Source organism: Callithrix jacchus, chromosome 9 (genome assembly GCF_049354715.1).
Source record: "Callithrix jacchus isolate 240 chromosome 9, calJac240_pri, whole genome shotgun sequence".
Taxonomy (NCBI): domain Eukaryota; kingdom Metazoa; phylum Chordata; class Mammalia; order Primates; family Cebidae; genus Callithrix; species Callithrix jacchus.
In genome coordinates this window covers 49,589,317-49,605,160 of record NC_133510.1, presented here as the reverse complement: position 1 = coordinate 49,605,160, position 15,844 = coordinate 49,589,317, and the positions used below count along the sequence as shown (strand labels likewise).

Here is a 15,844-nt window from a genome sequence, read left to right as displayed (position 1 = left end):
TAATGGCATAAAAATATAGGCAATGCTGGCTAAACCAATCAATTTAGAGAGAAGGACAAATAATTCCCAGAAATGTAGTTATAAAACTGAATGTTAATGTCAAAAACGGTCAAAAGAAAATTTGTCAAAAGAAGAATATTGTTCTTTGAAAAAAATATTTATTGAGGACTTCTGTGACAGGCACTGTTTCAGTAATTAAGACAGACAAATGCCTGCTCATGAGGGACACATGTTCTAGTGGAGGATCAGAAATAATAAATAAGTTAATGATTTTAAAATGATGAAATAAAGAATGTAAACCGTAACAACATGCAAGTTCCCTGCCTGGGCTTTTTCATCCTGTGGGCTATTGTGAACAATATTTATGATGTGTTGTGACATAGCCTACTGCAGAAGATGGAGTAATTCACTCCTATAGTAAATGACTGCATGCTGCTGTGTTTTTTGACTTCTCCTGCCTTACAAAAAAAAAGTCTCCTGTTGTCAGATTGTAAACTGTTTTAAAATTGTATTCATAGAATTGGAGAACAAAATAAGAACTTTAAAATGATCTAATCAAATAAATACCTAGAGTTTGGGTTGACTGGGCTCAAATTACTCTGTGATTTAAGAATAGAACGAAATCTTGCTGCTATCTGTGTGCCTTTCTGTGGAATTCTTGGTTAATTCTATTTTGCTGTTTTTGTTCTTCGGTAGCCACAAAACCAGATTAGCTAATGTTATTAGGACTGTAAATTCCTTGAGAGTACTTTATTCACTTTTATATCTCCAAGTAACATAGTATCTCCAACAAGATACGTTTATATCTCCCAGCAGATACCTATTTAACTTGAGGCACAATATGAGTAAATGAACGCCGAGTTAGGATTTGGAAGACATTCATTGATACCTAGCTTCTTTTACATCATTTTCTTTGCAATTTTCCTTATTTCCTAATTCTTAGAAATAGTTTGAGGAGTTGAAGATCCTTGAAGCTGAGCTTCAGGTAGGTGAGCCGTTACTACTATACAAGCAGTATATGCTTATAAGTAGAGAGCAACTGGCCTTGATGGGTATCTCTAACAACAAGAAGAAAAAGGATCCAGGGAAAGAAAACAATACTAGTGGGGAAAAGAGAACTGAGGGTTTAATGTCTTAAAAAGGAAAATAGTTGCATTCTGATTGTCTAGCCTTCATTACATAGTTGTAACATAGAATGCCTTTTTCTGGGTACATGTTAGCTGTTCTTTTTAGAAGACAGGTAAACTCTAAATCATACTAGTAGCTGTGAACTGACTCATTGTGGTGTCTATTTGGATATAGACTAGTTCATGCTAAGCAGTAGTGCTTGAATGACAGATGTTTAGAAGTAGTTTGTCGGTAAAAAATACCCTAGGCTCAAAGCCATAAGTATGCATAGATTTTTATGCCTTGTTCTTGCAAGCTGTTTTCTCTGGGTATCTGAAACATGTCATGGAAAGCACTTTGACTAAATATATCCTACTCATGGAAAAACTCCTTCTTGCTGTCTTCTACTGGGGGACATGATGAATCTGTGAGAGGCACCTCAGGTAAGCCTTGACTTGCTAAAGGTTCAGCCTTGCTAGAGTTATACAGAGAATAAAATATCCATGTATAGCGAATTATATACCAGATCCAAGTTCACAGTTTTTGCTCGAAAGTGAACTTTCAGGCAGATCAGCTGAAAGATCAGCAGAGCTAACTGGAAACCCTGCTTTCCATGTGTTGTACCTGACATTGTCTGGACACTGTTTTGGGAAACAGAAGCACCTATTCTACCTTCTCTGGGCATTCTGTGAAGTCGTCTGATGCCATCTATGTTCCCCTTCCTGGAACCATGACCTATTATCCTTCCTGGTGCCAAGGACTTGAACTGGAAATACTTATTTTCTTATTTCAGAGACCCTGAAGGGAGACAGCTTTTCTGTGCTCTGACTGTACACATTTCAAAACATAGATTTTTTATTTTATTTATCTATTTATTTTATGTTTTAGCAAATTAACGGTAAAGAATCAGAATGGAAATGCTGATAATAAAACAAATATTCCCCCTCTGCCTCCCTCTCATCCCCAGTTCTGATTCTCAGAGCAATCACTCATTCTTTCTGACTTCCTATAGTCTGAAAGTCCAGCTGCTGTTTCCTTTATCTCCTGTACTCACTTAAAATATGAATATCAGTCCTTTAAATATACATTAATTTGTGAGGTAGAAAGTGTTATCACTGAGATTTTTTTTTTGCTAGAAAACCCTAGAGTTCACTTGCCTCAAGTTTTCTTAGAGTCCTGCAAAGCAATACACATCCAGTAATTTGTATTATATGATTTTTAAAGAGCTTTCATTTATTGAAAAAAGTCTATGTACCAGGCATGTAATGCATTAATTAACTCATGTAATAATGTGCTCAAATAAATTAAGTAGATGTAATGCTTACTTTACTTGCATTAACTTACGTAATCCTCATTTCAACCCTATGTGGTAGGTACTATGATTTTCCTTATTTTAAGGATATGAAGAAACGGAATCATAGATGGTCAATAACCTGAGCAAAATCACACAACTAGTAAGAAGACTGTGTGTGTGTGTGTGTGTGTGTGTGTGTGTGCACGTGTGTGTGTGTGTTTAAATTTTGGGATCATTCTTAACATACAGATTTATACAGATTTGTTTCCTTTTAAAAAATGGTTACTAAATATTCAGTCATTCAGAAACACCATGATGCATTTAACTGTTCCCATATTTTGAGACATTCCATTCTTTACTATAAATAACATTGTGTAGATATCATTGTACATGGTAGTCAGCTACATTTGTCTTTGCTTGGGTAGAATCTTTGAAAGTGAAATTCCTGGGTTAAAGAGTAAAACACACTGTTTTTTTTAAAGGGCAGTACCTTTTGATTCCAACCTCCCATCTGCATATGTCTTACTATACTCTCATCATACTGCATGTTGATAAATTTTATTTGTCCAGTTTGTCAGATGAAAATCATATTTGGTTCTCTTCTGCAATTATCGAGGCAGTTGGAAAAAAAGGAAATGGTGTTTTGTTATAAATTTATATAACTATGATTATTGGTTGTGTATACTTTCACATTTTTTTAACTTTCCATTATCTGCTCATCTACCTAACGTTCTTCTTGTTTTGTTTATCTACTTAGCAACTATTCACTTTACTTCTGAAAACAGCCATGGGGTTTTCTATCCTCTTATCTCTTCCTCCCTTTAAATACATTAAAGCTTCCCGAGGGAAAAACCTGTCTAAAACTGGAGCCAACCAAGGGAAATAAGATGAAAGACAGTAAAAAAAGAAGCCAGTGATGGCATCCGAGTTTCCTGCATCAAAAGCAACCTAAGGCCAGCCTCCTCCCTAGGCTATTTTAGGTAAGCAAACCTCACTGTTTATAAAAGACGTCCTTACTGATATATTCTTTTGACCACTTTGAAATTATAGTGTCATTGTTATTTCAATACTAATACAAGAAAAACTTGAGCCAAATTAAATTTAAAGGGGTTGAATTGAGCAGTGAGTGTTTCGCAAATTGGGCAGCCCGCCAAATCACAGCAGATTCAGAGACTGCAGCGCAGTCACGTGGTGGAAGAAGACTTACAGACAAAAAAGGGAAATGACGTACAGAAATTGGAAGTGAGGTACAGAATGGCTGGATTGGTTACGGCTCGGTGTTTGACTTATTTGAAGGCAGTTTTAATACTCAGCAGTGTGTGAATGGTTGAAGTATGGCCTCTGGGATTGGCCAAGGCTTAGCTATAGTTACAGACGCATACTCCTAAGTTACATTTTCAACTTTGTCTGACTTTTAAGCTAGGTTACAGTTTATCCCCAAGGATTCAAATATAGAAGTATGGAGGCCATACTTCTCAGGCCATATTTAGTTTGCTTTAGCAATACCAAAATACTAAAAGTAAGGGTGATTTTTTAAAATGTTTTATTTTGTGTTAATTTTAAACTCACAAAAAGTTGCCAAAATTGTTTGCTGAGTTCCCATGTATCCATCACTCAGCTTCTCCCCATAATAACAGCTTACTTGATCATTGAGCTTATTAATATCTGAAAATTGACACTGGTACATTGTAAGCTGAACTATGGATCTTATTCAAAATTTATCAATTTTAATATTCATATGAGTATTTTTCAAAAGTACACATTTTCTCATGTTAGGCAATTTGTGCAATGTGGATAGATTGTTTTTCTAACTAGAAAATAAATATTAAAAATACTTAAAAATACATCAAGCATTACCTAGGTGTTTAGGCAATGTCAATGAACATTGACATTATCAGGAGCTTATTTTACTTTAAGAGTAGAAAATGTTGGAGAGAGCATTTACCTCTGGCATTTTGAGAGTGGATTGTAAGGGAGGCCTGTGGGGATTGCTCCCGTGTGAGGCCCCTAGGAAATGGGCCTCACCATACCGTGAGCTGGAGCCTGGACACAGATCCCCGGTTGGGGGAGTCAAGCTGAGGGAAAGCAGGAACCGAGAGAGGAACTATATGTTATCAAAATAATCAACAGTCATTACTTTATGGATATGAGGACTTGGGAGGCATTGTGTCTACTTTCGGCTTCTTATGGTTTATTGTCTCATTGTGTTCATTTTGGACCCGTGTTACCTTCATTGCAAAATATTAACTTAAATATTTACACTTGGTAACTTACTTACCATAACTTACTGGGTGTAACTGTAACTTACTTACCATAGCTTACAGGGCGTAACTGTAACTTACTTACCATAGCTTACAGGGTGTGACTGTAACTTACTTACCTTGACCTATTGGGCGTAACCTACTTACTGGAAGTAACCTACTTACTGGGCTTAACTTACTTACTGGGCGTAACTTAGTGGGCGTAACTTGCTTACTGTAACTTAAGTATGTTGATCTGGCGTAAACAACTTTAACTTCAGAAAAGTATATAATGAAACATATTGCAAAAATAAAATTGCTGCATGATCATAGCGCATGTAGCCCTCCAGAACTCGCCTTTTCTATCTCCTTTTTTCCGGTGCGCGCTCTCTTCCAGGTTTGGGACCCTCTCGCTGGACGAGATTCCCGGGCTCGCGTTCAGTTCACAACAGGATTGGGCATTTAGGTTAATTATTATGTCTTACTCATTATTTAAGGCAGGTTAAAATGTAACTTCCTGCGGTGTTCTCGTGTACCACGAAGGAATTTGTTTCTACCCTCATCCATCACCAATGGTTGAAATCAGTCAGCTTAATAGGTTTCTAAAGGCCATTTCCAGGCAGCTGTGTTTACCCTTCTCTCCAAATGCTCATTGGCACTTCCTAAGCAAAAATATGACAAGGAACACTTCACTCATCTGTATTTAAATATAAAAGCCTTTAGTTTAGTGTCTCTTTTTGTTTTCTCTGATTTTAACCTACGACAAAAAAAGAACAACAACAACAACAACAAAAAAACCCAGCAATTACAAACAAAAAACAATTTGAAAACAAACAGAGAGGTGAACCAAAAGCAACCCCTAACATTCAGAGCTCTGATGTTGTAGTTGACTTTTTTGTTTTCTGCTTTTTGTTTTAGGAATGGGGGTCTCTCTATGTTGTCCAAGCCGATCTCAAACTCCTGGTTTCAAACTAGTTTCCTATCTTGGTCTCCCAAAGTTCTGGGATTACAGGCATGAGCCGCCACTCCCAGCCCTGATATTACTTAAATAAAATTTATTAAATAAAAAATGGGTGCCACTGGGGAGTGGAACCTAAGGGAGCTAATATTTATTGACATCTACTATGGCTAGCTGCCATGCTAAGTGCTTTGAATGGCTCAATATAATCTTGGTGGTGTAGTAAAAAGTGTACTCATGATGTTGACCTTGAGACAAATGTCTAATAGTATTTAATGAATAGGGATGACTGCGTAAAGGGGCAAAAGAAGCATTGTAAAGCCAGAGGCCGAAGGTGCAAACCAACCTCTGGCTAATTCGGTGATATTGTACTGTCAGATCGTCTTTCTTTAATTATCTTAATTTTATTCTCTGCATAATTCATAATTTTTAATAAATAATTGAAAAAACATAGGAATGTATAAGTAAAAAGCAAAAGTGCTCACTTCCCCCATATCCTGATTCTTCTCCCCAGGGGTAATTGTCATTAACATATTAATGTGCCTCCTTTCTGTCTGTCACAACTTAAATAAAAGATAGAGTTGAAATTTTGTTAGAAAACAATAAGATTCTAATAAATCCTTTGCAGATGTGAATTACCTACTCTCCATATTGATTGTTTTACCTTGGCAAATTATATTTCCAAACTTCAAGTATCGGATCTCTTAGATCATGTGAGGAATAATATATCATTATATGTATATTTTTCTCACTGGTTTAGAATTTAATAAAAGTAGTTAAAATTGGCTGAGTTTAAAAATTACTGAAGTTTATTACTGTGTTCTGGGTTCGTTGACTATATTGTCATACAATAACATGTTAAATCTTCATGACAACCTTTTAAACTAGGTGCTAAAACTCTCCCTGTTAGACAATTGGGAGATTTGAGGCACTGAGAGGTCAAATAAATTGGCTAAGACCACAAAGATACCAAGTGGTGATGCTAAAATTCAAACTCAAAAGTAAGATCTCAAGATCCCAGAACCAGAACTCTTAACCACTATACAGTACTGAAGCTACTGAGCTAGTGAAAGGGCAGGGTGCCGGGCATGGTGGCTCAAGCCTGTAACCCCAGCACTTTGGGAGGCCGAGGCAGGCAGATCACCAGGTCAAGAGATCGAGACAATCCTGGCCAACATGGTGAAACCCCGTTTCTACTAAAAATACAAAAAAAATTAGCTGGGTGTGGTGGCATGCTCCAGTAGTCCCAGCTACTTGGGAGGCTGAGGCAGGAGAATTGCTTGAACCCGGGAGGCAGAGGTTGCAGTGAGCCGAGGTTCTGCCACTGCACTCCAGCCTGGCTCCTGGCAAAAGAGCGAGACTCTGTCTCAAAAAAAAAAAAAAAGAAAGGGCAGGGTACACACACACACACACACGCACGAAGCTGGTAATATCCTAGAAATTACAGTTTTGCTCCCAGAACAAGGAGATTTTCTACTTCCCATGATAAAACCTATTTTACGGTTTGTTGTTTGGGTTTTAGAAAGAATTTGACTGAAGATCACAAGGGAGAAAAAGAGATCAAAGCAAGTTTCAGAGCAGGAGTGGAAGTTTTTTAGAAAGCTTTAGAACAGTAATAAAAGGAAGGAAAGGAAATAAAAGAAGAAAATTACACTTGGAAGAGGACCAACAGGTGACTTGAGAAACCAAGTGTGCCTATGTTATTGTTATTCTTAACTAATAAAGTTGATGTTTCCTTATGAGTTTAGATCGTAATCCCGAAAGACTTGAATACCATAATCTTGGATGTTGCAATTCCGAAAGATCAAAATCCCTAAAGCCCAATTCCCTGAAGTCTAAACCCCCCCAAATCAAAATCACATGATAATTAAATCATGTTTGTTGGAACTATTACCCTGTTATTTTATTTAAAAAATAAGTATGAGTGAGTAAGGGGATGCATGTGGGTGCCAATTTGACCAGGGGTGAACTTGTGGACCCAATTATAGGTGTCAACTTAACTGAATTAAGGAATACCAAAAAAACCTGGTAAAGAATTATTTGGGGGAGTATCTGCAAATACACTTCTACAGGAGATTGCTCTGTGAGCCTGAGTGGTCTCGGTAGGGAGGATCTGACCTCAATGTTGGCGGCACCATCCAATCAGCTAAGGGCTTGGAGAGAATAGCTAGAGAAAGCAAACTGGTCTCCTTGAGAGTGGAGACCAGTCTCCACTTTTCTTTTGCTTCCTTGGACATCAGAACCCCTAACTTGCTGGCTCTTGGACTCCAAAACTCACATCAGTGGTCCCCCAGGTCCCGGCACTCTCAGATTGAGAGTTACAACATTTGCTTCTCTTGTTCTCAACATAAAAACATTGAAACTTCCTCAATAAATGAAAAGATGTCCTTTATGTACATCTGCACTTGTGAAAGAAAATTTCACAAGGTCTCAGCTCTTTGGGGGACTGCAAACGCATGGTAACCCATCGCAATCTTTGATTGGTCATATCAAGACTTATGTTGTCCTTCATAGTACTTCAGATGACTGTAGTTACAAAACTAAGTGCACACAATCACCTACTATGGTAAGATGCATTTATGCATTTTGCTTTTTGACCTATTTCTTTATGAATATGGTTTGTCTGCTCATAACTCTTGTACCCATGACACTGTATAGCTGAGTGTTTATACCTGCAAAAATACGTATATTTTGCATATTTTATCGTGTGAACTGGTCTATGACAACAGACCTTTGCACAATAAGATAATGACAATAGACCTTTATATAATAAAAATATTTTATTTTTGACATTTTGGGCTGGATGAAAATTTAAAAATAGAAAAATAAAAAAAATCTTTATTATGTAAAGTGGTCTTTGAAGTATTCTGTCCTGTTTTTATATTTCTCAAATAAATATCCTTTTAAAATGTAAATAAATGTTATTTAAAGAATTTTAAATCATCTTTACCATAATTATATTTTCAAGATTTGATCTTGTAAGATTCCAACATTTGGAATTATGGCATGTGGGATTGTTTCCTTCAGAATTATTATAAGCTCCCTTTATCCATAATTTTTATGGTTTTCTTTCCTCTTCTGTTGGCCTTTGGCAAAATAAAAACAAAACAAAACAAGCCCTTTATCTCTCTTAGTGGTATCTATGCATGGAATGTGCAGAATTATATCTTGCGGCCCAAGAGTTTTAGCCTTTATCAGACTATTAAAGTCACGTTTCCATTAAATGTCCAGTTTCAGCAGTCAGAGCCTCTATCCCATAAGACCAAAGACATTTTAGTCATTTTTCAACTTTTCTGCTTTCCAGCTCCATCTGGGAACTGCTGGGTAATGTGCACAGTGTTCCTCAAGTCAGTCCTGGTTATCACTCCCGGTCTCAGTCAGCCGTAGGGCTTCATTCCACTGCTTCATTCTTCTTCAGGTCTCCTCTTCCCTTTTGAGACCAGCTTCTCCCAAGTGCCATTTGCTTTTCCTTGGCCTGTTTCACCTCAAGCATGATAACAGACCATTCTCTCCAATGGGAGCAGAGATTAGGCTATAATATTTATTAAAATTTATCAGATAGCTTAAGAACAGAAGGGAATTATAACACAGAAAGCCTAAAACTGGAATCTATGTATAGCCACTCCAGAGTCCACAGATGCCACTACAGATGGCACTCTTAGCTCCAAACCCAACTACAAATTGTAGGGTACTGCTTCCCTCCAAAAAGGATTAGCCTTGCACATAACTATGCCACTGATTCACAAAGTCCAGGGAAAGGAAGGTGTTTCCTCTTCTACCCTGTCTAAGCTGAGCCCGTAAAGTCCCCATTTCCTGCTCCAATTATTTAGGGAATAATTGCAGGTGGGGATTGGATTGCATTGGTTGACAGAGAGCCCTCACCTCCTCTTCCACATCTATAGGGGTATGGACTTGCTTTTTGGAATCCCCAGACCACTGAGATACATCGGTGCTTTCCTCCTGTATGCCATTGTTTGGTCTTATGTGACTCCATGTGTAACTTCAACAATCCAGACTTGTTTTGATGCTTTTTAAACTTCTGTTGCTTTATTGCACTGACACTTTTACTGAGTAGAAGTTAGGAGAGCAGACATCTACCTCTTGCTCCCAATCTAAGGACAAAGCCCTTAAGTCAGTATTAAGTATTCAGTGGGAGTTCTTTTGTTTTTGTTTTTTTTGTTTATTAGGAACAGGTGCTGAATTTAGCAAACATTGTCTCTGTATCTATTCATATGATGATTTAGTATTTATCTTTGATTACACTGACTTGTTTTCAAATATTAAACAACCTTGCATTCCTGGGATAAACCCTACTCGTGGGGTCACTTGATAGTATTCTTTTAGCTTATTGTTGGATTTCACTTGCTAATATTTTGCTGAGAATTTTTACATCTTAGATGTCTAGAATTAGTCTATAGTTTTCTGGTAACTTTTTGATGATTTTGGTTTTGGGCTAATGGTGGCCTTAGAAAATGGGCTGGAAAGTATATCTTTCTCATCTGTTTTCTGAAAGTTAAATGTCTTGATTTTACTATAGTTTATAGAGTGTGGGAGTTTGTTTGGCCGACATTTAAGTTACTTATGGATCAGCTTGATACTATGGAGGCTTGTTTTTAAACTGTTGGAGCAGGTCTAAAGTGTTCTTGCTCTAAGGCTGATTTATAGCTATTACCAAGGTTTATACTACGCGATGTATTGAAACCCCGGGTCTTCAACAGGAACGATATACCATGGCTGACTTGAGTTTGAATACCTCCAGATTCCCTTTGGGTTCTGAGAATCATTTCATGTACATCTCCTCTCCGTGGTTCTTTGGTGCCCTCCTATCTTATGTGTACCCCTCACATTCCAGCTGGCTGAGCTTTCCTGAACTCTAATCCCTGTCTTTTCAACTCAGTGAGACGGCAGCGTTCTGCTTGGACTTGTACCTCCCATGTGTTCCAAAAAATCCCTTCAGGAAGAAAGTCAAGGCAATTGTAATGACCATCTTCTTTCTCAGTTTTCAAGGATCACATTCATGTGCCTCTTCCCTACTGTCTAAAAACTGGTTTCTCCTGTCTTGTTCAGTTTTCTAGTTGTTTACATTGGCAAGCCTAGAATTGTTTACTCTATTGTGGCCCCAGAACCTTTTTACATAATCAAGCATTGTGAATAATTCTCAATTTCCTACTATATCAGATTAAAATAGGTGCTTTAAATGGTGAAGATGCAGGCCGACCTGCATGATATTGCAAATTTAGAAGCAATTTCAGAAATTCTGAACGTTCTTTTAAACTTTGCTACATTCAGTATTTTGTAATTATAGTAGTGGAATTGTAACTGTTGTATCACAGTTCAAACAAACATTCCCTAAATACTTTATAAAGATTCTGAATCAGTAAGTTGGGGTGGAGTGTCTGGGTTCAAATTCAGGCTTTCCCATTATTAGCTGTGTTACAGTGAATAGACAATGTCATCTTTCCTCATCTCTACAAATAGCACTGGATTGTTGCAGAGCTCAGATTAGGTAAAGTGCAGGATATGCCCTATACCTGCAACCAAGAAAGGGCTAATAGTCCCTAGTGTAAAATTCCCTAAATCATTTCTTAACCTCAAAAGGGGAAAGGGTCCCCTTTATAGCTTCCACAGCACCTTCTACATATATCTGTCTGGGCCACAGCCTGTGCACCCGTGCATGTAAAAGGGGCCCCTGGGAGTGGTGGGACACACACTATACCTACTCATACCAGCAGGTAGAGTCTGCTAGTTTACTTGTGCACTGCAAACCTGTAGAGGCTCATCTTTCAACTCTGTATCTTCAGTACATAAAACAGTTCAAGACATATTGCAGAAAATAATTTAATGGTTGTGATATTGTGTAATGTATATTTGGTATTCTTCCCTGTTTCCTGGTGTCCAACCTCTAAAATCCATGGAATCTCCAAAGTGATGTATCTTTTTGTTTGATAATAAGTTGATTGGTGGCTAGTGGTCCTAGATAGTTTCAGGATGGGGGCTGGTCAACCAGAAAGACCAAGGCAGGATTAGAGGGCTGGAATTTTTCAGCCTCCTCCCACACCCTGCCACCTCCAGGGAGTGGACAGGGGCTGAAGGTTTAGTTGATCACCAGTGGCCATTGGTTTAATCAATCATGATTCTGTAATGAAGGCTCCATAAAAACCAAAAGAACTGGATTCCGAGACTTTCCAGATTCCTGGAGGGTGGCATGGAAACTCCACTCCCCTTCCCACATGCTTGCCTTATATATCTCTTCATCCATATCTTTTGTAATATCTTTAATAATAAACTGGTAAATAAACCTAAGTTCTGTGAGCTGCTCTACCGAATTAATCAAACCTCAGGCGGGGGATGTGGGAACCCCGATTTATAGCCAGTTGGTCAGAAGCACAGGTAAAATAAGCTGGGGCTTGGCATCGGAAGCGGGAGGGCAGTCTTGTGGGACTGAACCCTCATTCTGTGGAATCTGATGCTATCTCTAGGCAAATAGTCTCAGAATTGAATAGAATTAAAGGACACCCGGCTGGTTTCTGCTGCAGAATTGCTTGTTTGCTTGTGGGCAGAAATCCTCACACATTTTGGAGACCAGACCAGAGGTCACAGAAGTGTTTCATGTGGATTGTAGTGTAGAGAGTAGAGCAAGTAGGAAAAATGTTTGGGTTTTTCTGTATCTTTATGATGGCTTCCTTTTTGTTAAATAGACCGATGAATGAAGATGATATAAAAACATAGAAGCCTCAGACCCATTTGCTGATGCTTCCTCTCCCCGTCCTCCTTCCCCTCCTCCTCTTCTTCTTCTTTGATGTATTTTGCATGTTTACCTTGATGCACTCCTGACCTCTCTTTCTAGATGCAGGTTTGAACAGGTTAGGAAATAGATGTTTATGAGGCTTTTAAAATCCTCCTAAGTGTAAGTGGATGATTCACATCAGGGCAATCTGAGACTGATGTCTCCACTTTGAGTGTTCCACTAGCCATGAGGAAGAAAGATCATCTTAGGGCATGCCTGCAGACCTACAATTTCACAGAGAAACAAACCAGTAAAAGGACAGTACCATTCATTATTATATTCCTACATTCTTAGCACACGGTAATCAATAGGTATTTGACGGATACATTTTTCTTCCATCTCTCACTGAACTACTGATACTTTCTCTTTTCAGCATTCTACAGGACTGGGCTTTTTAGTGCATATCAGTGTAATTTAAAGAGTATAGAGTGTAAAATTTGCTCTTACTTTGATTTGGAAAGTCTACTGCTATTAAATCTACTGTTGGGGTGACCCTAACTTAACCTTCCTGGGTTTGGGTATTAGCTCTTCTTGCATCTGTCCTAAACATTGGTGCTTCCTAGGATTTAGTGTGATGCCAGCATCTCACTCACCATTTATGCTGCTTCTGCTATGGCATCCTTCCAGTGGCATCAACAATTTGTTACCCTTGATCACTACCTCCTGACCTCTGTCCTGAGTCTAGACATCTGTTTTAGCTCTCCTGGATACACTTGCCTGGAAACCTTAGAGGCACCTTAGACTCAGCCTGTCGCTGAAGAGGCATCTCTACAACATGCTATTTCTTCCTTATGGCAGCTGTCAAATATTGAGAATATTTTAGCCACAGCAAATTATTTCTCTGAATGTATGTCTTAAAATGTAACAAAAAGTCATTTATTTTTTAATATGCTTAGACTCTCTGTGAAAGATTAACAAATACTGCAAATGGTGGTTGCTTCTGGGGAGGAAGAAAAGTTGCTTTGTATTGTTTATCTTTTGATAGCTTTTAAATTTTATGTCATAGACAAGTATACTTCTTTATACAACAATAACTAACAGTGTAATGAAAAGAGAGGGGAAATATTTATCATAAACATTCACATGCCAGAAACTGACCGCTTGAGAACTCACCCACAAGGGAACTGGCCCATTTCCTTTCAAAGTATAGCTTGCTGAAAGTGAGCGAGCAGATAATTTATTCATGAGTACTTGCTCCTTTTAAACAAGCTTGATCAAAGGCGGTGGTATTGTTTCAAGTACTCTCGAACACAAGGTTAAGGGTTCGGAACTTTAAGCCACCTGATTTAAATACTGAGTGCATGTATCACATGCATATGCACACTATTCATTCATCAAAAACATTTCTCAGTGTCAGGCACTGAGGGAAGATCTGAGGACACAGAATTAAATAACTCGAAGTTCCTGCACTCAAATTGCTCAGTCTAGAGACCCCATTGATACCGAAGCCCACCCACCAGGGAAGTGCTGGGTAGAGGTGGAACATGGTCCCTGGCTAGGGTTCCACCTGCAGGCCTAAGCCCACAGACCTAGGTGAGGACAGGCATTTATTTCTGTTTTCCTGCCCAAATGTTGCATTTCCCAAGACCACCCTGGGCAACCATGCCCCCCGTCCTGTGCCTATAAAAACCCTGGGACCCTAGCAGGCGGAGATGTAAGCAGCTGGATGTCAAGAGGAACACATCAATGGAGGAACACACAAGTGGCTGGATGTCAAGAGCACACCGCGAGGCACAGGCACACCACCAGGCTAGTGACCAGGGAACAGCATGGGATTTGGCTGGGGTGGGTCAGAGGAGAGCCCGGCTGCTGAACAAACTGACTCCAGCAGGAAAACCATCTTCTCACTCTATCTTTCTTCTGGCTCCCCACTGCTGAGAGCTACTTTCATTCAATAAAACCTTGTATTCATTTTCCAAGTCCACGTGTGATCCAATTCTTCGGTTCACCAAGGCAAGAAACCCAGGGTACAGAAAGTCCTCTGTCCTTGCAATAAGGCAGGGGTCTCACTGAGCTAACAAAAGCTGCCTTTGGATGGCTAAACTAAAGAGCACCCTATAACACACACCCACTGGGGCTTCAGGAGATGTAAGCATTCACGCCTAGCTACACAAAGCCGTGGGCTCAGAGCCCCACAGCCTGCCCATCTGCATGCTCCCTTTAGGGGTTTGAGCAGTGGGGCACTGAAGAAGTCAGCCACACCCCCATCATATGCCCTGTAAGAAGGACAAGGGAACTTTTCCCGTTTCAATATGAAATAATGTGTCATTGTGCAGGCGATATTTGGGTGTCTGGCTTTGCCATGAGCAGAAAGGTTTTAGGCAGCCAGGTAAGGCTTTCTGAAAGACAGGGTGTATACCCACTCCTAAGGTGCAGCTGAATTAGATAGAAAAGAAAGAGGAGGCGAACAGGAGCAAAAACAGAGACCTGGAATGACAAACTGTAAACTAGGAAGAGAAAAGCAATTCTGAGTTGTCAGCGCTTGTGTGAGGTAGCTAATGATGACTTCAGATGCATCATCTTCCTAACTGAATTCGAGAACTCAGGCTGTGTGTGTGTGTGTGTGTGTGTGTGTAAAACAGGGAATGTCTTATGTGCCTAATATTTTTATTTCCTGAAAAGTTTTAGTTTATCTTTTACACTTCCTAAAATCGTACCAATTGATGTAAGTCTTCTTAACCTTTCAGTAAACCCATAAAACCTCTGAATCTTCTATATAAAATTGTGTGTATATGCATATGGACATTTTCCCAGGGTGAGTCCAGGCAGCTTATCAGTGGCTTCCCAAAAAGGATATCTCTCTTTCTATGTCTAATTCTCTCTCCCTCTCTCTCACGTGCACACACACACACACACACACACACACTCAAGACAAGGATACTTCATAAGTTACAAACTTTTAAAATACAGATAACTCTGGAAGGATTAAAGAAATTCTCATTTATTCCAGCCACTCCCAAACATTGAGCATTCCACCGCCAATGCATGAGAAACACTTTACCCATCTGAAGGGTAATACATTTAGCAGCTGAATACATTTCTGGTGGCTTCATATTGGTTGACTAGGGAATCCAGGATGCATATACTACACTATTTTTTATACCTAGTAGCTCTTGTACAAATTCATATAAACCCTTTGATTAAAAGTGTTTAGGATATAGAGCTATATTATTCCAGAGACTACTTCTGTCATTTTTCTGAGCCACAAGTCCTCCCAGAAGCTGGGGAGTTTACTGTGCAAGCTTTCCTCTTCTATGTGTGGGGTGTATAAACACAGCCTGTCAGCATATATTTGAAAGTAAATTGGTAATCTTGGGGGAAAACTATACTGTGTAAGGGTTAGAAATGTATTTCCTTTCTTCCTAAATCACGCTTATTTTTCAAGCAAACAAAAAGAAAAGGACTTTAAAAATAGCATTGAAAGAAACTAAGTTACAAAACTATTTCTAACAGAAAAT

General features: G+C 38.9%; 1 long non-coding RNA gene across 1 annotated transcript in view; it reads left to right on the top strand.

Moving 5' to 3' along the window:
* The first annotated feature begins 3,256 nt into the window (after positions 1-3,256).
* The window catches only part of LOC118144196 (uncharacterized), a 39,735-nt gene continuing 27,147 nt past the window's right edge, over positions 3,257-15,844 (top strand). The window contains exon 1 of the long non-coding RNA XR_004728746.3: positions 3,257-3,381. This is a non-coding gene — a long non-coding RNA (uncharacterized LOC118144196). The remainder of the gene's footprint in view (positions 3,382-15,844) is intronic.